We start from the raw sequence: 25,730 nt of genomic DNA on the forward strand, positions 1-25,730 counted from the left end.
GGGCCACGTGCCTTTTCTACGTTCCGCACGAGTGAACGTGTCCCAATTTTTAATCCTTTGCCCGCCTTCGCAAGCTATCGATCTTCCATAGACGTGGCGTTGCTATCACGACGATCGTCGCGAGAGGAAACTGAGCTACGACCGATTATATCAAGATGATTTTATCAAAACGACCATCCCTATACTTTTTCTTAAATAATTATTTCATTAAGTAAATAGTAATTAACAAAAAATATATATATAAACTTTAACTTGAATTGAGATACATCATTTATAAAAAGAAAAGAGTATAAAATAACTTTATGTTAATTTTTTATATCAGATATAATCAATACTAATATAAAACACTTGGAAATATAACAGCAGTATTTATGAAATAACGCTAAACTAAAAAGTAATTAATTTGTAAACAATTTTCACGAAGTTTTAGTAAGTTCTAGTTCATAGTAATTTGGATCTAGCAGAATCATAAAAATTCTATATTATAAATTATAAATAACATAAATCCTCAATATCAGATATTTATATAAGTATTGATTTATATAATTAGAATATATTGCTTTACATATTATAACTTTCATCAAAATTGAACATACACTTTTCTCCACCAATCCCAAAAAATAAATAAACACAATATCCGAATAAAAAGTAAAAATTAAACTGCAAATAACATTAGAAACGAAATTAAATAACATTAAATAACCAATTAATTCCATTAAATATTTTCGTCTATCGTTAAAACCGAAGATCAAGGAAACATTCTACAAATTCTATATGATCTTTTCGAATTCCATCATGATACTAGGCACGATCATTTTCCTTTGCGTAGAACATGTGAGGGAAATTTCTCATGTATTTAAAGGGATATGTTCAGAATTCAAACAAGTCTAAAATGTCTTGTCCCTTGAACAATATACACAGTTAAATACCTTAAATGTACACGTGTAGATACATACATCCACTCTACCATAATATATATAATATATTCGTAAATATTTATTATAAGTAAATATCAATTAACGTTCGAAGAAAGACACACATAAACTATACCAACAAGAGTTGTTCATTCGCATTAGCAAAGTTTAATACATGCTTTAGCTATTCTGGCAATCAAGGTGTTACACTTTCGAAAGGATTAAACTTCGTTCTAATTCCTACCTTTCCTCTCGCTCTCCCTCTCTCACTCTCTCTCACACACATACATTCCCTTTTAGGTCGTAAAGCTTTTCGAATTTCTAACGTTGTTGACGTACCGAGGCGATCGGTAGAAGGAAGTCAAAGGTACAGGACGAGTTTCAAGTTTCTTGCTTATTCTCACTCCTGTATCCTTGAATGTGAGAATAGTCAGGTGTGACCGTTGCTATGAGATAAGTCGAGACACGCGTTGCATTAGGAAACATTCCTAAAATACAGACAGACAGATAGACAGATAGACAGAGAGAGAGAGAGAGAGAGAGAGAGAAGAAAAGAAGAAAACACGAAATAGAGAGAATGACTAGAGAGAAGAGTATCTCGTAGGGATGATGCAACACGGATAAGGTAGAGAAATGAACAACAAGAGAGAAAGAGAAGTTAGAGGAGTTAGAGGGGACAGGGAAAGGAAGATAGAGTAACGTAAAACGTATTCATCGTGTGGGGGAGTTACAGGGGCAGTTATCACCGGGTGATAACTCTTATTGCAGCAATAAAGTCACGTTGCTACCCTCCAGAGGCGCCAACTACTCCCCGGAGGCTGTTCTCGTTACCGGTTCCTCCCCTTGCCATCTCTCTTTCTTTCTCTCTCTCTCTCTCTCTCTCTCTCTCACTCTCTCTCTCTTTTCCTACCATTCAGCAGAGTAACGCATATGTTGCGATCCGTAGCAACAGTGGCAGTTTAGTAACGCGATGCAGTTTGCTTCGCCTCGTAAACGTCTAGTTTTGTTTGATCTTCACAGTTCATGAACGAAAACGAAAGAAAGATAGACGATTTTTGTGATTGTTTAATCTAATAGTACCTAATAATATCAACACCCACGAAAGATCCAATAAATATGTCAGTATTTTTTTGTTATCTTCGAATAAATATCGATTCGCAAATCGTTGATCAAGAAAAATCATTTACGTTTCTAAAATTTACTCGGTTTCGTTTTAAAATCGATAGATCGATATACGGAGAGAGTGTAATCCAGTAACTAGATCGGACAATCAAATTTTTCTTCACAGATGTGCACCGATGCGAAAGTGAAATAGAAAAAACTCAGACTATTAAAATTTTCCTCAACAATTATTTTCGTGTCCGACAAATGAAAACAACATTACGATTCGTTCCAATTATTTGATAAATATCCCCCCTTTATCCCATTCTTCTCTCTACGATAAAATAACAAATCTTTCAAGATATTCCAACAATTGCATTCCCAATTATTTTCTTTCTCTTCGTAGTAAGAAATGATCGAATCTTTTTAAAAATAAAAATATTTATAAGAAACATAAAATGAAATAAAATAAAAATAAAAAATCGTCAGATAAAATTTTCTTCTTTTATTTTTTCTGTTATTCGATCAAATCGATATCAGAGGAAAGACCAATTGTTAAAGAGTTATCTCGGTGAATGTTCTGGTTCCGTCCCAGAGAACACTCGGGGAACGAATACAAGAGAAATCGAGGCAAAGTCCCTAGGGTAGCAGTCTGCCCTCTGATTACTACATTCAACACAATCTCCGCTATTGTCTCCGGCACGCCTCGCGCCAAGGACATATTAATATTACGTAGCGGGATAGAAGATGTCCATTTCGGGCTGAATAATCCAAGCCAGCCGTTCCTTCCCTCAGTTCTAGCGCGTTATAGACCGTGCTCTTTGGATTTCCCCTTCTTCCTCTTCTTCTTCCTCCTCCTCCACTACCACCACCTCCCTTCACCTTCTCATTCTCTCCTACGCTCTATCATAGTCTCATTCTCTCTACGAGTTTTGGGTACGTTTGTATAAGAGAAATAGACAAGGAAGAGGAAAACACTATCTGTGTGTGTGTGTGTGTGTGTGTGTGTGTGTGTGTGTGTGTGTGAGAGTGTGAGAGAGAGAGAGAGAAAGAGAGAGAGAGAGAGAGGGAAACATGGTTGTCCTCGTCATCGTGAGAATTGCGAGGCTGTTACCCACGGGTGAAGGGCTTGTTCCTCTTCGTGATGGATTATCGTGAGATTTCGCAACACTCTTAGACGCGTTAGACCGTCCCTGTGACCCAACGTCTGCTAGACTCTGTCTGAGAGTTCTACTAGCAAGAGAACTATCAAGAGAAAAACAAAAAGTGAGATAGATATAAAATAAACGCATTGCTTTTCGTCTCGATACTTGAATAAAAAGAATATAAGAAGATGAAAAGATCAAAATTAGATGTCACTTTTTATCAAACTAACGATAAGTCACACGATAGAAATAAACCTAGAGTAATTTAAAAGATCATTTTATTTATACTGTGTTAGGCTTGGCAGTGGATAAAAATGGATCATCTAAGGATGATGCGTATTAGTCTACTGTAAGACGAGATCAAATAAAAAGTTAAAAATAGAAAAAGTAAAGTATTTTATTGTTTGAAAAAATTAATAGCCACATCCAAAAAAGATGAATCACACGTAATTATTGTAATATTGGCGGAAATCAAGAAAGAAGATGAAGAAGAAAGGTAGAACAGAAAGCCAAACGGTTAAGATAACGATCAGGATGACCTTGCAGATAAAGAGAATTGGCGAATGAGCACCATTGCACGTTTAGATGGGGGTAAGACCGCCCTACTGATCATGGCATCACGACACAGTACTACCCAGATATTTTAAAGCGACGGGATAGCTGGGGTTGCGAGAGCATCACTCTCTCTTTCTCTCTCTTTCTCTATTTCATTCCAACTGGTGGCACCGGGAGCAACGCTTTTACGACTACACCTCCAGCATCAGCATCACCATCACTACCACAAAAAGGACTGTCCCGTAACGATCTCTCCACAACCCTGTTTTCATAGATAATGTTCACTCTCATTCTCTATCTCTTTCTATCTTTTCCTCTATCTCTTTTGGGCTCTCGTTGGCAGTCACCACCCTCTCAAAGAATTTCCATATGAACCGGGGCCGTTTGCATTCGTTGCCTTTTCGAATTGCACTCCGGGACACACGGTACAGTCCCATGACGAGAGAAAAACGACTAACCCAACGAGGGGCTCTCTTCATATTGATCGATATTACGAACTATACTTCTTTCCACTTTTTTGACACTTTACATGTTCCTTGTTTTATAGCATGTCGATAATTTTGATCGATCGTTCTTATCATCTTTACAATTTGTCTACAATAAAACGAACCTCGTCATTTCTTTTATTATCAGTAATAATATGAATTCGTTCGTTATTTTTAACTTTTAAAAATTGGAATAATAAAGTAAAAATTATTATATAAAAAATCAATTATTTTTATATAATCCTGATTAAGTAGTATAGGTCAGGGATAGATACACGATCAGAAATATTCTGAAGCAGTAAAAACTAGGTATGCGTACTCGTTGAATTTTTTCAAGTAGTACAAGTAAAGCATATAGCAGTCGTCAAACACCTTTTCAAGTAATATAAATCAGAAATTCTTCATAGGCTGTCTGACAATTTCTTAAGTAGTAAAATCCAAACACACACGGTCAGACATTTAAATAGTAGTACAAGTCAGAAATTAAACTTATTTGAACAAGTTAAAAATCGTTAAATGAACTAACGTTCGTTTGCTTTTTTAAATTAGATTAACAAGATGCATTTGCAGTAAAAAATAAATAGTAAAGATTTTCTCGAAGTATGAAAGATCGAAAGTAATGAGTAAAAGTAGTAGTCAAGTAAAACGATGGGTCGGCCGAACTTCGAACGAATGAGCGAACCCTGCTGCTCGATGGTGAAACTGATAGAACAGGGAGGCAACGCGCGATCGGTTGCGTGGCGGGGGTTCCTAATCTCTGTTGCACCAGGAGTTACTGATAATTGCACCCGGGGAAACTCGCAAAACGTACGATAAATCACCGGCCGCTGTAAAATATAGGAAACGCTCCATCGAAGGTCTCTCTCACACTCTCTCTCACTCATTCATTGACTCATTCACTCACTCTCGCACTTTCGTTCAGCTAAGGGCGATAAGGTAAACGATAAATCAATCGCGTGGGATGCGCTAAACGATCTCAACCGAGCGAGCAACGAGCGAATGAACGAACGAACACGATTTTCCCTGATTTACTTTATCGAAAAAGGATTTCGTTCAACGAATTCGTTTCGCTTATCGCATTTAATAATACCTCGGTTCCTTGGCTAACTCATATTTTCAATCGCTAGGTTTCACGAGAATTTTTATGACTTTTATAGTTTTTCAATGATATAAGGAATCTCTAATGTAAGATTCAACGATAATCGATTGGCAAAAATAAATGTTTATTTCTGTATGTCTAAAATAAAAAATATTTTTCGACAATGAAACTAATATAATAATCGTATTATTTCTATTTTGTAAAATATAGGTAGACTAATATTTTATTCGATATTTAATAATTAAATATAAACGTCAAATCATATTTTGTTCGTACACAAAGTTTAGTCAGTTTTACTGACAGCTTATTATTACGTACTGATATTTTATTGTAAATACGAATTGAGTTATATTATTTTCCAGTTGAAGTAAAAGTAATATTTTTCTTACATACACACACACAATATAAATATATATTATTAAGTGGAAAAATAATATTTTATAATATACAAAAAAAAAGAAAAAAGGAAAAAATACTTTCTCGAGTACGATTGCCCGTAGCAATCATCGACTTTTAGACAAAAGGTAACTTTCTCATAATAAAACAGTACAATAGAGAAAAAAAAAGAAAAATTAATAATAATAAAAGAATACTTTCTACAAAGAACGGACAAAAAGAATGTTATCTGTGAAGAATTGCCAATCTCGCAGATATTAATTTTCATTCTCTAGGCTAATTTTAAGAACGATTAAACAAAGTCGTGGAAAATAACGAAGGAAAAGAGAGATTCTCTCTCATTCTCTCCTTCTCTCTCTTTCTTTCTTTCAAAAAAGAACAGCAGAAACACTTTCATTTCTCTGAAATAAGAGAAAGAGAAAGGAGTAAAGTCGTCGTAAAGTCATTCTTATAAAATTATAACGGCGAGGAGGAAGTCGAAGAAGACGGAAATTAAGGTCATCGAGAGGCGAGCTTCGAGTTAAATACGGTTATTAGCTTTGAACAGTGAACACTCTTCTTCTCCTTCTATTCCTCCTTCTTCTTTTTCTTCTACTTCTCTCTATCCACCCATTTGGAATGGAACAATAAATAGAAATTTCCTTGGAATATCCAGTAATGTAGAATGAACATCTTGTACCGAGAAGAAAGATAGACAAAGATAAAGATAAAATGAGAAAGAGAAAGAGAGAGACAGAGAGATGAAGAGAGAGAGAGAGGCGTCACAATGAATGGGAATAATTAACAGTGAGAGTGTGAGCAGGGGTTTGTTGTAGGAAGAAGGAGAAGAAGAAGAAGAGGGGATTGAAGGATTCGAAGAGGTGGTGGATGGGGGCTAGAGAAAACGGGGATTAGGGGTTAAGGGGGGATAAAGGGTGAGACCCGGTAAGGCAAAGAGGAAAGGCAGTTTAAAAGGTAGTGGAACGAGTAGCACGGAAATACGATTAGTACGGCGAGATGTTAAACGGTGAGGAGACGAAGGAAATGTTGTGAAGGTTGACGAGGTAGTAACAAACGGTAAATAAAACGTTTCGCATCTAAACGTTCCGGTAGTCTACTACATAGCAGTAGTAGGAGTAGTATCGCGTGCGGATTAGAGGTTACCCGGAGATCGCGATGGCGTGTCACTAGGGACTTACTTTTTTTCTCTTTAAAATGAAAACAAAAAGAAAGAAAAAAAAGGAAGGGAAAAAAGGGAAAGAAGGAGTACACAAAACCGTTCAAAGTCACGGTAATGAGCTGGAACGATCGGGTTCGCTCGTAAAAAAAAAAGAAAGAGAGAGAAAGAAGGAACATCCCAGATGAGAGTGATGAAAGAAATAGGACGAGAATGATTTTTTATTTTTATTTTTATTTTTATTTTTATTTTTATTTTTATTTTTATTATTATTTTTCTTCTTCTCTTTTATGAGAAAATTTTCTAATTTTTTTTTTACTTTATAAGCACACCGACATTATTCGTTAGGCAAGTTTTCAAGATTCTTCTTTAGCGATCCTTTTTTTTTGTAAGAGAGGGAGAGAGAACGATAGATAACAAAATGGATCGATTTTTAGCATCAACTCGATCATGCATCGATGTAGAAATATTCGAGATGACGGACAATGATTCTTGTCCTTTTAAAAAAGGAGCAAATATAAACTGAAGAAGAAGAAGAATATGTTTACGGTCATATCCTTTAACAACAACCCTTTATTAACGTTCCATTATCTAACTAGTATGATATGTAGAATAATGTATATGCTAACTCGTAGAACAACCCTTATTGTGTCCTGCTCGTCGAGGAATCATGAATCATCTTATTAACGTCCGTTCGTTCGCTCGTTGACGAGTTCGCGTCACCGCAGATGGATTCCTTGTCTCTCGCCATTATCATTATATACGCGCAATTTACTGCGGCTCTCAGGGGGTGGTGTGGTCGATGAAGAAGGGGTTGACATAGGTGTTGGTAGTGGTGATAGTAGTGGAGCTTTACTCTGGATCGTAACACTTCCAAGACGCGTTCACGAGTTCACGGCTCGTTAACTCTCGCTGTTGTGGTAATTCTGCATGGACTGGTAGAGAAAGCTATAGAAAATGTGTGTGTTCTATGTGTGTATCTATATGTGTATGTATGTGTGTATGAGTGTGTGTGTGCGAGAGAGAGAGAGAGAGAGAGAGAGATAGGGGGATTGAGTCGTTGCATAAACTTCGTACTTGGCCTGGGCAGAATATTTGGAATTCGTTAACCATTCGACTAGAATTTGCGTACGGTGCTTTCCAAAGTAATTCGAACGGTTCTAGAACGAAGGATGTAAATTTCTAGAACGTTAATATCGATGGAGGAAGATCGGCTACAAGGTTTCAACGGGTGAGAAGAGTTACGGGAGGTAGGAGATTACTCTGGGATATCCTCTTATAGTTAAGCCTAGTTCTCAAACCGACATGCATGCATACTACATCTACATGAGCGGTCCGGGGACAATCTTTAGACAATGCGATATACATTTATGCATATAACTATATGTAAATTATTCACAAATTGTATAACAATTGTTCATACGTAGAAAGGAGAATGAAATATTTCAACGTTGTCGATCGTTCAAATCGGTTATCTATTCATTTATAAAATGTTAAATAATATTCGTTATTTTATGATCATATTTATGGTGAATATAGATAGGTCAAATCTTTGAGATTTGATATGATAAGATTTTTACTCGTTGAATTTTGACAAATAAATTTATCGAGGTTAAGTTAGTAACTATTTAATATTATTATGTATCAAATCACACACACACAAACAACTTGGACTTGGAAAAATATATTTATATAATATAATAATTCTACCGAAAAAAAATATTTTAAATTATGAATATCGAGGAAGTATGAAAGAATGAATGAATATGAAAATATGAAAGTTGCTGCGATGCTTTTTAGCATTTTTCGCTCGATATAGCCGTCCTCGTGTTACGACGTCGTCGTAGTCGACTACGACGACGACGACGACCTTGTCATCGTACTCGTTAACTTACTTTGCATTTCCCGCTGGATTTTGAACGCGACGACCGAACAACTTCCGGGAAGAGTTCACAGCTCGTTTACCTGAGACGTCGGAGAGAAACTACGTACGTGCAAACCGGAAGCTGCGCTCGCGGTTCTAGTTACGCCTCTAGTCCTCATCTTCCTCCTCCTCCCTCATCACCATCTTCATCACCTTCTCCTTTCAGCCCTCACCCACCCACCCATCTTCCTACCTTTAGCCCCTTCAACCAGCTCACACCCCTTAACTTGGATCGTAACTTATACTCCGTGCACACTGGCACACCCCTATCTACTCCGAGCCATTTTGCATTTTCCACTAGCCCTTTATTACTCCTTAACCTTTCTCACGGATCCTCCACTCCTTCCTCCCTTCTTCCTTTCGTTACTTTTCTCTCTCTCTCTCTCTCTCTCTCTTCCTTTCTATCCTTTATCAAATTCGTCGATCGAACTCGAACTTTTCAAAGAAAACGTTTCGAGCCTATACATTAATCTTTCTAAATTTAACTTATGTAAATCTTATATTTAAAAACTAGGCTGCTAGTTTACATTCGTTTTCTTATTTTTTTTCTTTTTTTTTTTTTTAAATCTTCACTACGTAAAGAAATTTAATTAACGTAAGTCTATTTATTTGAGGTACTAGAATTTTTACTACTTAAAAATGTCTGAGTGTGTAGAGTTCTTAGTTTGTACTACTTAAAGATGTCTGACTATACGAAGACCTCGGTTCGACTACTTAAAGATATTTAATCATGTAAGAAAAACTCCTGTTCGTACTACTTAAAAGTGTCTGATCTTATTATATAAGTATCCGACTCGTATTACTTAAAATAAAAATTAAAAAAATAGCATGTAGGATGAATAATAAATTAAATAACAATTTATGCAAACCAATATCACCGTCCAAATGTAGTTTATCCTTTGACCAACCTCAGATTGTTTCTACTCTGGTTAACCGTAACAACTAAACAAATTACAACACTTTTTTAAAAGTTAGAAATAAAAAATTCAAAGTGATAAATTAGTGTCATAATTTCCGAGTTATCGTTGAATTATTCCCAGACATTTTAATTATCTTCCAAGCCTCTGGTTTCTATTTTATTTGTCTCTTTCTTCAACTGGCAAACCTGCTTGTGCTCATTCTTCCTTTCCATCCTCATCATCGTTATGTTTTTTTTTATCATGTCATTCGTTGTTGTTGTTGTTGTTGTTATTGTTGTTGTTGTTGTTGTTACAGCACCGTTAGACAAGATTTACGAGAGCTTCGCGTATTTCCGCAAACCGAGAGGATTTTCTTCTCCCGGACGCGTTCTCTCTCGCCCGGCTAACGTTCAAATGTTGCGGTAGGATTTTCTAGTACAGACAACCAAGATGAACTTGTTATTCCATGCTATCTTATTCCTTCACTCTATCTTTCTTTCTTTTTTCTTTTCCTTCTTTCTCTTCTTTTTCTTGATCTTCTTTATCTTCCTTTCTCTTTACACTTTCATTCTCCCAAGAGAAGGAAAAGGAAGAGGAGGAGTAGAAAGGAAATTTTATCGTCCGAGGCAACGACGTCTTCTTCACGCGAGATACTCGGAAATCGTTATTCGTTACGGCTTGGTGGTATTCACGTGTGTATATATACGTATATGTATACGTAAGAGTTTTACTTGTAGAAAGATGTTGCATTATCGCACGATAACACGCGAAAAGGTATGGTATCTGTTGTTTCTTTAGAAAATAATTCTACGTGCGAATTACTAATAAATTGATTTATTTCAACTTTGATACTACATTTGATCTGATAATTTTCTTTTACTTCTTTTTTTTCTATTGAAATTTACTTTTAAATACAACAGAAATTTCCACTGAATTTTATACATTAATAGTTAGCTTTCTAGCTAACGGTTCAGATATGATATTGGTTCCTATCAGACTGCTAAATTCAAACAACGATAAGCATGATTAAAACATGGATGAATGACCGGTTGAACAAAAAAAAAAAAAGACAAAAACCGTGTAATATTGACTCGCCTGTAAATAGGAGAATAATAAAAAAAAAACTAATAATTAGTTTTCTAGTTAAAGTGGCTTGAAATTAGGGGAAGAAAATATACGCATGAAAAATATGGTAATAGGGAGCGTTTAAAAAATTTGTTGGAAAAACGTGAATAAATATTTTCTAATTTATTATTTTTCTTTTTTTTTTTTAGATTTATTTTATAATACATTAAAAAGAACGTATTTCGCATAATTATCAGCAACAGCTGATATAATTTATTCGTCGATATATTATTGCGGTGTTCCATATTAGAGAAATTTATCCTATTTATGCATGTACACATAGGATGTATTTGATTTATCGTTTATTTTGATGTAATTTGAACGAAGCTAATAAATGTTCTGGATTAATCGATTAGTTAAATTCAGAATGTTGATAAATCACTTTGAAAAGTAATTCTAAACACATTACTATATGGTACGGTTCGTTCGTTCGTTGTGAATCATTTCGTATCGTTTGATTCCAATTTTACATGGTGTGTATACATATATATATGTACGTTTATTTAATATCAAAAGTTTTGTCAAACTCGATTAGTCTCGTCGTAGTTAGAATTTCTAGAAAATGATGATGAATATATTATAATAATGCGTGGAAATATAATGGTATAAAAGAACAAACAAGGTCGGTCAAACAACATAAGTAAAATTAGAAATCAAACCAAACCGACGGTGTGCGACGAAGCGAATCGAGATCTCGGGGTTGGTGTGTTTGTACCCACCACGAAAACGCGCCTGGCTGCTTGCAATAATTATTATTTATCGTTCCCCATTATATTAGCCGATGGCAGACGAACAACAACGAACCGAGCTGCCCGTTGTCGCGGTTTTCGTGAATCGAATTGATTTCCGGAATTTATCGCGCGACAGATTTTCTCTTTGTCCACATACACACGTAAACAAAAGCGCGCGGGTTCATACAAACACACATATACAAACGGATGAATATCCATATAAAGTAGAAGTAGTAGTAGTAGTAGGCGTCGTCCAACCACTCCGTCTCTTGCGTTTCCCGCAAATAATAAATTCTCTACGAACGATAAATCAGCAGGCACACCAGCCCCGGAGCTCGAATAACGCCGTTCACACGCAAAATCGACGATTTTTCAAAACGAAACTTTTTCATCCAGATCGATACAAAAAAATATTCTATTCTTCTTTAATCTAAAAATCCTACTATATTTTTGTTTTTATTTTATATAATTATTATAATTCTCTCAAATTCTCATTCGTAATATAACAACAACATATTTCTGAAATTGTTCTATTTAATGAATGGGTAGTAATTACGAAAGTAGTCTCTGATCGATTTGTGATATTAAAATATATATTTTATCCCTCTCATATCATATTATTTAAATATTTATATAGTAATCTAGAGAATTATTATTATTATTATTATTATTATTATTATCATTATTATTATCATTATTATTATATTAAATATAAATGACGATTAATGCTCTGATAAATAAATACCACGTAGAATATATAAAACTGAAAATAGCACGAGAAGAAAAGAAAGAAAGAAAGAAAATAAATAAACAAAGTAAGCACAGGGCGTATAATTACCTTGATCGAATCTTTATGCAGTGATATGGGAAAAGGGGGAAAAAATAAGAAGAATTGGTGAAAGAGTATGGTAAGTGGGGAGGGTATAAATCAAAAAGATAATATTTGCAAAAAAAGAAATAGTATAAACCGAAAGAGAGAGAAACAGATAAAAAAAGGGGGAAAAATAAAATAAAATACGATAAAAAAATAAAAGAGTAAAGCCAAAGCTAGGCGGGAAATAGGTATAACACGAAACGGAAGGCTCGTCGAACGGAAGGCTAATCCACGGGAGTGTCGTTACTTCCGGATCGTTTCACCGAAAAGCTCTGTTTCTTCTTTCTCTCGTTCCAGTTCGCTAACGAAAAACGGCCGATCCAGTCATAAACGTTCGAGCAAGAGACGCGCACGGATTTTCCACGAATAGCCATGCAATTTTTATCCCCGTGGGATCACTCCCGTCGTTTATAACGCGTCGACGAGAACACCTTTCACGATTTTCAAAATCCCCCCATCCCATCCCGCCCCACAATTGTAACGCGTTACAATCAAACAATGCTATTTTCTTACCAAACTTTTCTTTTTATCAAATCGAACAAACATAATTATTTTACACCTCCTTATAAGCTTATTAATTGTATTTAAATGCGAACGAATATGATTTAGGATATCAGACGAAATTGATTTATTAAAGAATTTTCTTTGTTTAATAATTAAATATTTATTTTTTTATTTGTATCATTGGATATTTGAATTATTTTTAACAAATATAGACTAATATTACTGATTCAAAAATAAATTATTAAGCTTATACAAAAGGATATTATTCTAAGAAAGATATTCATTTCTATAAAAAGGTATTTTTACAATAGTTTAGATTTTTGGTACTTCTATGTAGTACCAAGTGTGGTTTGTCCATAATTATGATCCAGTACTCCATAGAATGAATATGTTAATAATGCGAGACCCAATATAAATGTAGTTGATATTTTGTTCTCCTTTAAAATTATCAATGGTCATATCAAATGAACCTCCAACTTATTAAATTCAATGTTAATTCACGTACCTTATGTCACACTTCGATCTTTCATGTTGACTTTTATTATAGCAACCTCAGATTTATCGACCCCTTTACAAGAATATGCAATTATGCAAATTCAACATAGGACAAAATTGATCTTTTTGCTGGATCTAAATATACGTTTAAACAATTAATGTTAGGCTAACACTTACTCAACACTTAATGACAATGAATCACTTAACAACTAATGACTTTACATTTATGTAAATACTACCTATATATCTTGTTCATCTTCATATATATATCGTACTTTATTATATTTTATTTATAGTGATTAATATTTTTATATTTTTGATTTATTTTATATTATTTTATATAATTATATCTAAATTTGATTACCTTAATTTAGTAAACGAAGAACTTAATAAATAAATCAATCAATCAATCAATCAATATTATTATTATTATTATTATTATTATTATTATTATTATTATTATTATGATTACAGAATGATTGAGATATTTTAATGGAATTTTTTCGATTAAGAAAGAACCATACCGAGATATTTGATAGTTAAGATGGTTTTTCGAGTAACGATATACGAGCCGATAGATGAAAGTTTTAGAGGTTTACCGCAAAAGGAAAATGTTGGAAAAGTTAGGCGTTAATATCGTCGAAGGAAATTGCTAGTTCTTCGTATATTAGTTGCTCGTCTTATGCAACTCGTTATAATATATATATGTATCTATATATCTGTCTATCTACGTATCTATATATGTATGTATGTGTGTATGTATGTATGTATGTATGTATGAACGTAGATCGATTCTCGACCAGGGAACTTTTAATTGAAGTTAGCGTCACGACGTTAATAAAGTTACATAAATATCAGCTCGTAAATTCTAGCCTTCGGCGAGTATCGTTTCAGCCTCGAGGAATATTCTATAAACCAGATTCATAAATCAAGAGAAATAAAAAAAGAACAAGAACAACAGAAGAACATGAGTAAGAAGAATAAGAACAACAAAAACAACAGGAGATTACAAACAAATAATAAACTAAATAAAAATTAAAGAATTTATGTTTGAAAAAGAAAGCTTCCAAGATTTAGAGTGTATTCTTTTAAATATCCAATCTAATAAAAATTAATAAAAGAAATAAGAAGAATAGGAGAAAGGGAAGGAGAAGGAAAGAAACGAAATCATATATCCAGTTATTGCAAGGAACGTTAAGATCTTGAAAGAAGTTAAATGCGCAAGAGAATCGGACGTACCGGACGGACCGGAGGTAGACAAGCAAGCAAGCAAGTACGTAGAAACTTTTAATTGGAAATGCTTTACGAACTTTCTACCAATGTAAGAATATTTAATCGCTCATTCGAATGGCAAGTTCTTGATTCTTCTATAAATACAAATCGTCGAACTTTCATTTAGTTATATACGAAAGAAAAGAAATAAAAAAGTAAGAGAGAGAGAGAGGAAGAAACGAGGTACGTTTGTAAACCTATATTTCGTTCTCGATAATTCAAAGATTTTAACGATAGGAAACTTTAAAGAATTGATATCTCAGATTTCGCGAGTTTATCCGAATCACGAAATTATATTACTCGAGGAAATCAAATAATACACATTGTATGTTCGAGAAAAAGAGATTTGTCAGAAAAGAAAAGAAAATATAAAACGCAATGAAATATAATCAAATAAAAATCTACAAAAAGGCGGGAATAAAATTCGTGTCGTTGAGTTTCGAAACGTTGGACCGCCCCTTGTGAGAATTCGAAGAGGTAAAAGTATAAGTCTAACTATGTGTATATCTACAAATGCATGTGTGTGTGTGTAAAGGTATAAATGTGAGAAGAAGGGGTTTTAGGGATAGGAACGAGTTCGACGAACTCGGTTTGGCTGGGTGCCTAACCACCGTGCGATGCCCGTCGATTTTGTTGGGAGAAAGACAGAGAAAGAAAAAAAAAAAGAAAAAATAAGGGAGAAAGGGAATGAGAAACAAAAAAGAAGGGAGAAAAAGAGAGAAAGAGGATCGGCAGCCGGCGGTCATTTTCCCAGCAATTATCGCGAAACGCGAAGCAAAAGAAAAGGGAGACCCTTTTCGTGGCATTGCCATTGACATTCGTATCTTCATAGTGGAAGAAGAAACTAACGTCTACAGTTAGTCGCAAAATATGTTAGTCATTTATTTATTTAAAATTTTAATCGAATTATCGAAATATAGATTAAATTATTTTTTTGTTAAATTATCCAAAGAATTTTTTATTTTTGGTGATATATGAGGTTGTGTAGGTTGAAAAGTTTTGAGCCCAATCCTTTAGCAAAAAATTTCAAAGCTACTGCGAAAAATAAAAGCGAATATTAACGAAAATAAAAAAAAATAATTCCTACGTTGGGTTTTCGAAACTTTTCCAACACATCCGTGTGTTATTTCTCGTTTTTCGAATTATTGAAAAAAATTTTTATTTTGATAATATTTTTCTACACGAGAATAGATGAAAAAGTTTCAGTGGCAAATTTAATCTTCCAATACTTTTAATCTACTTTTAGAAAAATAAAAGTAAAAAGTTTGTGGTTGAAACACAAAAAAAATGGTTTCCATGTTAAGCCTCAAGATTTCTCATACCACTCTCACACGTATTATATATTTTGGTTTCAAATTATGAAACAAATTTAATTTGGTAATATACAAGGATGAATTGAAAAGTCTCGAGTCAATTATTTTCCATAATTTTCGTCTTACTTTGCGAAAGTAAAAGTAAGTTTGATCAAAATTAAAAAAAAAAAATTGTTTTCTATCATTTATTAGACTCAAAACTTTGCGAAAGTAAAAGTGAATTTGATCAAATCTAAAAAAAAAAAAATGTTTTCTATTATATATTGGGCTCAAAACTTTATAATTTATTCAAGTAATAAATCGAAAAAGCATCATAATTGAATAATATCGTTGAATGAGTATATTTTTTTCTCATAAAAAAAATATATATCTGTAATATAAATAGAAAGCAATAATAATAATGATAGTAAATAAGTAATCAATTCCATTTGAAAGGAATACTAGTGGAATTAAAGATAAGATGGGTAGAAGTGTATACTTCCTTCCTACGGACTAAATAGAGAACTATACTTATAGTCTCTCTTAGAAAGTGGATAAGAAAAATAGCAAGAGGTACAAAGGAAAATGAATTTAAAGGAACGTCGAAGCGGCAGGAAAATAATTAATTTAGATTCTCTTACTGAGCTCGGTGATCCTTTTCCTTCCTGTTTTCTCGTGTCCTCGAAGAAGAAGAAAATGTACAAAAGTCGAATGAGGGGAATAAAAGGAAGAAACGGAGCAAGAACAGGAGGAAGAGGAAGAAGGTAGAGGTGGAGGTGGAAGAGGAGTAAACCGAGTTGGTGCTTCTAAGAAAGAAAGAAACGAAAGGGAAAAGAAAGAGAGAGAGAGAGAGAGAGAGAAAAAGAAAACATAAAAGAAAAAGAGGACAGACAGAAAAACGAAATAAAAAGAAAGGGAAGATAAAGGCAAGATAAGATAAGAAATGGAAAAAGACTAATAATAATAATAATCATAATAGTAATAATAATAATAATAATAATAATAATAATAATAATAATGAAAAGAAGAAGAAGAAAAAAAGAAACGAGCTAGACTAGTTCGCTATTTTTGCATTATGATCCTTGAGAATGACGTACTTGTTCCAGCACTCCGATTCGCTGAGTGGGTCAGAAATGAGATACTTCGGTCGCAACGAATTGCACCTTGACTCGTTGCGCTTTGGCCCGAGCAGAGACGTCCTGCATTGCTTGTTGCAAACGAGCGTTGTTCTATTTCAGCCGAGATGAAAACAAGAAATGAAAGAGAAAGAAAGAGAGAAAGAGAAAACATTATTTTCTCTTTCTTTCCTTCCTTTAATTTAAGTCCATTCGGTGAGCCATAATAGACTTATACTTTTCATTAAGGAAATATGCTTAGAGTATAATTAAAACGCCGACCACTAAATCACTGTAGATGGATAAGGTACCTACTCGGAATTTTCGAGAGGTTACGAGTGAGAGGAAATAATGGAAAGGAAAGTAAAGAATGGAAAGAAAGAAAGAAAGGAAGGAAGAAATAGGAAATGGAAAAGGCTAAAGCCGAGCAAGGCATTTAAACGTTGTATAAATCGCAGGAAAAGCTCTATATATCTTTCTATTTCTTTCCTTTTTCTCTCTCTCTCTCTCTCTCTCTCTCTCTCTCTCTCTTTCTCTCACTCATTCTTTCATTCTTTTCTTTTCTCCTTCCACGTCTTTTTCTTCGAACATTTTCGTAAGGAACTCTATAGTGGCCCGCCGTTCGCGGGACTAGAAAAATAGAGGGCGATTTTATCTGTTAATTGCTCTTCCTAAATCCCCGTGAAATATTGCGAGGAAGGCCCGATACCAGTCAGGATATAAATAAACCAGCCATAATTACTTTTAAATCGCAACCCACCTCATCCTCCTCCTCCTCTTTGGTAGAGGATTTCGTAATCAGGAATTATCAGGAATCTAGTATGGTTGTCTCATTTCTTGTATATATATATATATAGGAAAAAGAGTAGATCCTTTGGTAATCCTTAGTTCCCATTCTTGTAACTAGCCCGAAGAATTCGATCGTTTTGTCGACAAACTCACAACTCTTCTTCGGTCCACCGTAATCCGCTTCCTTCTCCTTCTATCTTTCTGTTCCATTTTCCTTTTAAAGCTAAGCTCCGCGAAAGGATATTTTCCAAAAGAAAATGAGTCTCCCTGGAGAGATCCGAGTAAGACTCTCGCTCACTAATGAAAATCTTAAATGGCCTTCTTGTCTGTGCACTAGAGTAAGATCTTACCGAATGATCGAAGCGTGTTCTAGTACGGGTATCGTACTAGAGAAAAGTGCAAGAACTTTGGTCGTTCCAAGTCTCTGTCGTTGACGTTGGGAACATTCGATGTGCGAATCTCGAACAAGTTCACTCCCTCTCTTTGAAGGAGAAGAGAGGTTGAGGGAGATGATATTAACGCTCTCGAATGCGCGCTGGCAATTTAAAGTTCGGCGATGTTAAGCGCACCGGCTTCGAAGGTAACCGCAGCTACCACCGTACAACTAAAGTGTATGTATATGTGTGTGTATATTAGAAAGACAGTGAAATAGAGAGAGAGAAAGAGAGAGATAGAGGTAGGTAGATAGATGTATGTATATAGGTAAGAATATGAGAGAGAGAGAGAGAGTACTCTTTGACATCGGTATCCCCTTCAACCGAATCACCCTGCGGAGCTCTAAGTACCCACTCACCCAACGGAATAAGTGCTAGGCTAAGTAGACTTTCCTGCCATCGCGGAATAATTACCCAATAACAAGTTTTCCCCGGCAGATAATAAAGCCTTAATTAAAACGCGATAATCGACGTTTATCCGGCAGCAACTCGGATACGTCCCTAAGTTCGTACTCGTTAATGACTCGCACGAGATCCCCTCCCTCCCACTCCCTTTTTCCTCCTCTTTTTCTCTTTTTTTCTTTCCCTTCATATATTTTATTATTTCATTCTTATTTATTTATTTTCACGTTCTTATGGATCAGCTTTTTATTTTATTTTAATATTTTATTTAGTCGTTATAGGCAAAGAACTGATAAAATGAGATTAATAAGTGTATTGTGAAAAAAGGATGATATTATGAAACGAGTCATTTGTATTTTAGATAATCGTATTTTATTTAATATTATTTTAATTTTTATTTTTTATTTTTGTAGGAACTGTTGGACTAATTGAACCAGAACTCGAATGTGAATTTTTGGATTTATAGGTGAGTCTGTTCTATCCATTGAATTATCCGATGTCCATTGTCAACTTTTTCATAATTATTAGAAAATTAAGTATAAAATGTCAAATTGTAATAAGTACTTTAATCTGGAAAGTCGGACAATTCCTATTTAATTGACTAATATGTATTTATTTGATTTGGCATGGTGTGGGGTACCTGATATCATATTATTTATTATTTAACGACAAAATGAAGAGACATGAGAAAGTAGTTATAACCAGTTCTTTTTTTCTTTTTAAAAAGCTACTAAAATTCAATTCTTGTCTAAAGATTTTTATGAAAAAAAAGACAAAAAAAAGTAATATTCAAATATCATTTAAATGAAATTTAAAGAAGCTTATCCCGTGCCGCGGAGCACATAAAAGATTAAACACATAATTTATATTAATATTTTATTTGAATTTTAAAAACACGATTAAAATCTAAAGTTAAACAAACAAACAAATACAAGTATACGTACGAAGATCAAATAAAAAATAAAATTGTAGTTTCTTGTTTGCTTTTGAAACATTACAAAATATTGTAAAAGAAAAAACAAAGCAATGGTTAAAAGTAATATAAATGTAAATATTAAAGAAAAAGTATGATATTTGAGATAATGTATGATGAAAATTTGAATAATATTATTTTTTATTATTCGAACAAAATAAAATGAGGTAAGGGGTGAATATTTGAAGAAGATCGATTAGTTTGAACTGATGTAAATATTAAAATGCAGTATAAAAAAAAAAAAAAAAAAAAAAGAAAAACAAAGTATAAATAAGCAAGTTTTTACAAGAAAGAAAGAGAGAAAATAGAAAGAGTAACGAGGATGGAGAAGATCTAAATATCGTTTAGGAAGAAGATAACGCTTTAAAATATTCATAAAGAAGCACAAACCAGAGAGAAACTTATGGCGTGGCGGGTTTTCGTCCAATCTTCGGCGAACACGCTCTACGCGAAATTCCATGAATTTGGAATGTTCCAGACAGCATAGCTGGCCGTGATACGTGCTCGCATTTGCTTTCGTGTCCGATAGCTTTTCTTCTCTATCTTGTTTGCACTATCTAGCGATACTACAATATATTTTAAAATAATAGTTTTTCTTTTACTTTTTCTTTTTTTCTCATACGCCCTCTCTTACCTATCACTGATTTCTATCTATAACAAATTTTTGAATAAAAAATAAATATGAATTAAAAAAGAAAAAAGAAAAAATAAATATGACAAATATTTCATATCTTTTTTATATTACTTTGTTTATAATTTCAATTTTTTTACCTTATCAGTGATTTCTATTTTACAAACAAATATTTTGAGGAAAACAATTTTTAAATAGGAGTAATATATTCTTCCAATTTGTTTTAAATATATAATTTTAAATTATATTTTACTACGTATATTAGTATTTTGTATTATATGGAAAAAAAAACGAGACAAAAATAATATTGAAAATATCTCATCACAAGCAAAAATATGAATTATTTGAAATTTGAAAAGGAAAATATCATAACTCTAGTGAGTCTAAACTGTAAATTATTATCATAGTAGTGTTAGTGAAATTTTCACGTGATAAATCTCTATATACATCTTCTATAACACAATTCATATTGTTATTTGAAGAACGGACGTTATAACAATTTGAATTTAATCAATAGTTGAGAAGTAATAGCAAGTTAAAATCGATTAATGTAATATCGAGCTACGTTCTACGTTTTGTCGATAGAAACACGTTGTTGTTTGTTATTGTTATATTTGTTTGTTAGTACGAGTCTTGTTATTGGTCCATGGTGGTGCTGTGTGGAACCATTGGTGTTGTTTCGTAGTCCATCGAATGGTTCAATTGATAAAGTTGTAACATTTTATTCTTTAACGAGAGTAAACTCTAGCGTGCAAAACGAAGAACCAATAAGGAATGAAGGTTTCTCTTTGTCTCTCTCTCTCTCTCGTTCGTTTGAATTAGTTCTAAAAGGGATTGATTTTCCTGTTACTATTATAAACGTGCGAGCATATCGTATCGTTGGCCAAGCTTCGCGAGAAAGGCTTCCCCCTATTAAACGAAAAAGGTTAATTGAAATTAGCTTACAGAGGAAATGAGCGCTCGTTTTCAAATTAAACTTGTAATATGTGGTTAACGTTCGATCAAATTCCCTAAGAGTAATTAAAAATGTCGAACGCTGATCGGCCTCCAATTGGATATCGAAATACATTTTGATCATATAAAATCGGCCAAAGCCGAACAAAGAATTAATCAATTTAGATTTTGCACTTTTATCAAGAAATTCCTTTAATTTTTATTTTTTTTTTGGTTACTAAATGTTCGCGTTTAAATAATTTCATAATAACATTTATATAATTGACGGTACGAATAATAAAACATAAAATTTCGATTAAAAAAACAGAGATTATTGTTACAATTGAAAATTTGTCAATTCGTGCGAGTAAATTTTCTCTCTAGACAACCTTTTTATAAAAGTAAATTAGTTCGCTTTGAAGTTACACCGTTATCAATCATTTTTTAAAACTATTTTTCGTTAAACTCGATTGTTTTGTATGTAAAAATTACGCGCAACAATAAAAAGCATATGAAATAAAATTAAAAATGTGGACAACACAGAACGTCGCATGGATGGAGACACATTCGTTGTTAATTCGTGTGAGGGAGAATAAATTTTTTGTCGATCCTTTTGATAAAAGTAACGAATAGAAAGAAAGAGAGAAAGAGAGAAAGAGAGATAGAATGAAGGGTGTAAAGGGAGGAAGAAAAGTATAGGAATATCCTTCCAATTGTATTCTCGTTGTAGTCGTCGTAAGGAATGAACACGCGCTTAACTCCTACGGTAGCTTAATGAGCCGTGCAAACAACTCCGGAGAGCATACTACTTTGTTTCCTTCGTTTCCACTTGTTTTTCCTCGATTTGCGTGAATTACATGCCAGAGAGATTTTCAAATTGCGCACTCGATCACCCACCCCCCCCTCCCCTACCCACAGCTTGCAATTCAACCTCTTCATATTTTATTCCAAAAGCATCATAAGCTCTCGCGTGTTTCTCCTACCCCTTTCCCTCCAACCCCCCTCAGTTTCTCCTCCGAGCAACTCGTTAAAACAAATTTTCGACTTTCTGATCATTAAAATCGCATTAAAATCAAACATACGAAATTTGAATTTTCAAACAACATTTTACCTAAAGGTACTCGTGATAATTATTATTGATGTTTGATAATCTAGTTCAAAAGTATGCACGCCAATTAAATACAAACCTTGCGTTTATTTTGAAAAAAAGAAAAAAAGTTAACTAACAAGAAGACAGAAATAATGAAAAGAAAAAAAGATATGAAATAAAATATAAGAGAACCAGAAAATTGGTTTTCTGAACAAACTTTGAAAATCATCTTCCTGTCCTTCTTTCTCTTATTTCACTTTAGAGATCAGAATCACAACTCAAAGTTATGTCATTAACGTTGTCAAACATTGTCGAAACGTCACCCTGTGAACGTCATGCTGGACGTCACGGGGGAAGCTCCATTAGTCGTGTTAATATTGACCAGAGTAGTAGAATCCTTCGACCCGCATGTGAACTTGGGGATATTGCACGAAGTGCAATGAAACGATTGACGGGGTTGGGAGATGGGGAGTGGGAGAAGTATCTGAGAGGGAGACGAAAGAGAAGTCAAGTTATTTCTTGTCGAGATTTTCTTATTGTGATCTTATTTTTTGCAAAAATAAGAAGAAAAAGGAAAAAAAGAAGAACAGGAGAGAGAGAAAGAGAAAGAGAGAGAGAGAGAGAGAGAAAACGATCGTGTTCGATGCTAATGCCAACGAAGAGGACAAACGCGTACATTGGGAATCATAAGTGATTTCCCACGGGGTGTTACGTCCTTGTAGTAGTCGTCTTCGTTTTCTTCGTCGTAGTCATCCACATTCTGATTCTCTTCGAAGAATGCAGGAGAAGATGTGAAGGGTGTATAGGAGGGAAAGAGACTGGGATACGTTCCACTTACGAAGTACCTACCTTCTCGAAGGAAAAATAGCCAAGAGATCAGAGGAGCGTGGAATGACGTTGGTTGTCTCTTGGGAAAACGAATGTAGCGAAGAAAGGTTAGGTTCTGTGTTCCTATGAGACCTATGACTAAACATATATATACATGTGTGTATGTGTGTATGTGTATATATGTAAAAGTTGATATAAATGTGTATATATAAGTGAGTTTGTATTAATGTAAACAAATCTATAAGATTTATTATAAATGTATAAGTTGTCTGAGTATTTATATGTGTTATATATTAGATTGTTTGCTTTTCGTAGAAAGATTTGATTAAAAGAGATTACCGATACCTGATCTTATTACATATTTCAAAAAAACATTTTATATTATAGAAATTATAACAACGACGTTATGGATTTGAAATTTGCTTTTATTTACTATCATTAAAACGATATTGTTCTCTTCAAAGAAATTAATATAATAAAATAGGTTTTTGCTACGAAAAATATTTGAAATATTTTTATTAAAAGCAAATTATTTTAGAGTAATTATTACAAAGGAGGGGAACAAGAAGATTTCCTGTAACTTCCTGTATACACAAACATCGATGAAAAGTGTAATATAAAATGAAACTTCACTTATATTATAGTTAGACACATGCAGTTATACGTATACATGGGGGTTGGTTCTTAATATCGTTAAGAACAATTTATTATCGGCTAGAGGAGTCTGCTTTAGCAATTTCTGGAGAATTTCAAACGCATTCGTGTATTATACCACCTCCTTCTTCCTAATTCCTGATCTAATTTAAAAGGAGTCGCGAATCGCTTTGGAACATTCCTTACTCCTATCTAACAATAAGCATATTTTACATGCGAAATTAGCCTTTAGAACCGATTTACCGGTAGACTTTTAACAGCTTGGTATATTCAACCTTACCCTTACAAATCGGAATCTACTATGTGAAATTTCTATAAATCACCATGCATTATATCTCTCTCTCTGTTTCCCTTTCTCACTTCAACGTAATTTCAACTCCTCGCAAAGTGCAAGTGCATTTTATAGCAACGTTTCAAAATACCCTTATGCTTTATTATTACATTTCAAACATTTACCAAGTTTATCACGAAAAATAAAATCTTAAAATACAATCAAAATAATTTAGAAAAGAAAAGCAGAAAAAAAATAATAATAAATATTTAATAAAAATAATTTTAATGATTAGAAATTTATATTTCCTACTACTATTACTATTACTAATAATAATAATAATAAAAAAGATTTTTTAATTTCACAAAATTAATTAGAATTTAATTTTAATAATTCTAGAAATATAATTTTCCAGATTATCGTGGTAACTCGGATATGATTTTAAATGTAGAAAAGAAGAAACGCACCTGCTGCTACGAAAATGTCGTAAAAGGTGATAATTCGAAAAACGTGGCAATGGATTCAGGTTCTTCGGGTAAAACTTAAAAACGGCGTAATGGAAGGTAGGTAGGTAGGTAGGTAGGTAGATATAGTAAGGTAAGAGAGATAAGTTTCCGGGTGAGGTAAAATCCGAGAAAAATATCGGAGCGTTCTTTCTCGACGTGGTCGTTATGTAAAGACACACGTACTCCCCCCTGTCCCACCCCTTTCCTACGTTGAGATACGTTTTCTATGTAAAATCGTTCTGTATTAGTAGGTGGGAACGTAGCTGCCAGCTAAATGTATTTTCACCAGGTTCTCCTACATAATACATACACACATGCACGTATAATATATAGATTCATATATACATACGTATTACATACACACATATACAGATATACAACTACATATATATATCAAACACACATACTTACTTACTTAAATACGTGACTGCGTATACAGAGTTATATTTAAGTATTAGTATACTTAAATATATATATATGTGCATATATATATATATATATATATATATATATATATGTGTGTGTGTGTGTGTGTGTGTGTGTGTTTGTGTGTCGGTAAGATTTGTGCAGCACCGACTAAGAATTGCCGTTCGGGCCATTTGGGAATGAATTGTCGAGGACATTACGCCGAGAATTGTCGGCGTAACCGAGAGGGACGGTGAGAAAGGGGTGGGTTGGTTCGAAGGGTAGAGAAACGGTACTAGGTGTTCCTCAAAATTATGGTCGCATCCCAGCTCCGGCATACGCCGGTACGCAGCCGACCACCGTGAAGAGTCGATATAAATTTCACGGGCTTAAGCGTAATCCCACGAAGAAAAGTAATTCGTACGAAAACGCTATACAACTCCCTTACTATACTTTTCTGCCTTTCAACTTTTCTCTCTTTCTTTTTCTCTTTCTCTTTCTTCCGATTATTTAAATACATGAAAAAAAGAATTAAAATCATGTTTCTCCAAAGATTTTCCTGAATAAAATAATAATGATAACTTAAATTATACTTTTAATTATATTTAATGAGATATTATTTATTATCTCGCAAATTAAAAGATATTTAAATCATGTTTTCAAAGATTTTCATAAAGAAATGAAGAAAATAATTAAAAGAAAGGAAATATATTGTTTTAGCACAGATTGCAA

At 33.6% G+C, this 25,730-nt stretch overlaps 1 long non-coding RNA gene across 1 annotated transcript in view; it reads right to left on the reverse strand.

Moving 5' to 3' along the window:
* Positions 1-2,158: 2,158 nt before the first annotated feature.
* LOC149031087 (uncharacterized) overlaps positions 2,159-25,730 on the reverse strand; it is a 140,711-nt gene continuing 117,139 nt past the window's right edge. The window contains exon 2 of the long non-coding RNA XR_016178079.1: positions 2,159-3,260. This is a non-coding gene — a long non-coding RNA (uncharacterized LOC149031087). The remainder of the gene's footprint in view (positions 3,261-25,730) is intronic.

Source organism: Polistes dominula, unplaced genomic scaffold, assembly GCF_049000335.1.
Source record: "Polistes dominula isolate Pdom_NZ unplaced genomic scaffold, Pdom_raw_medaka contig_12, whole genome shotgun sequence".
Taxonomy (NCBI): Eukaryota; Metazoa; Arthropoda; class Insecta; order Hymenoptera; family Vespidae; genus Polistes; species Polistes dominula.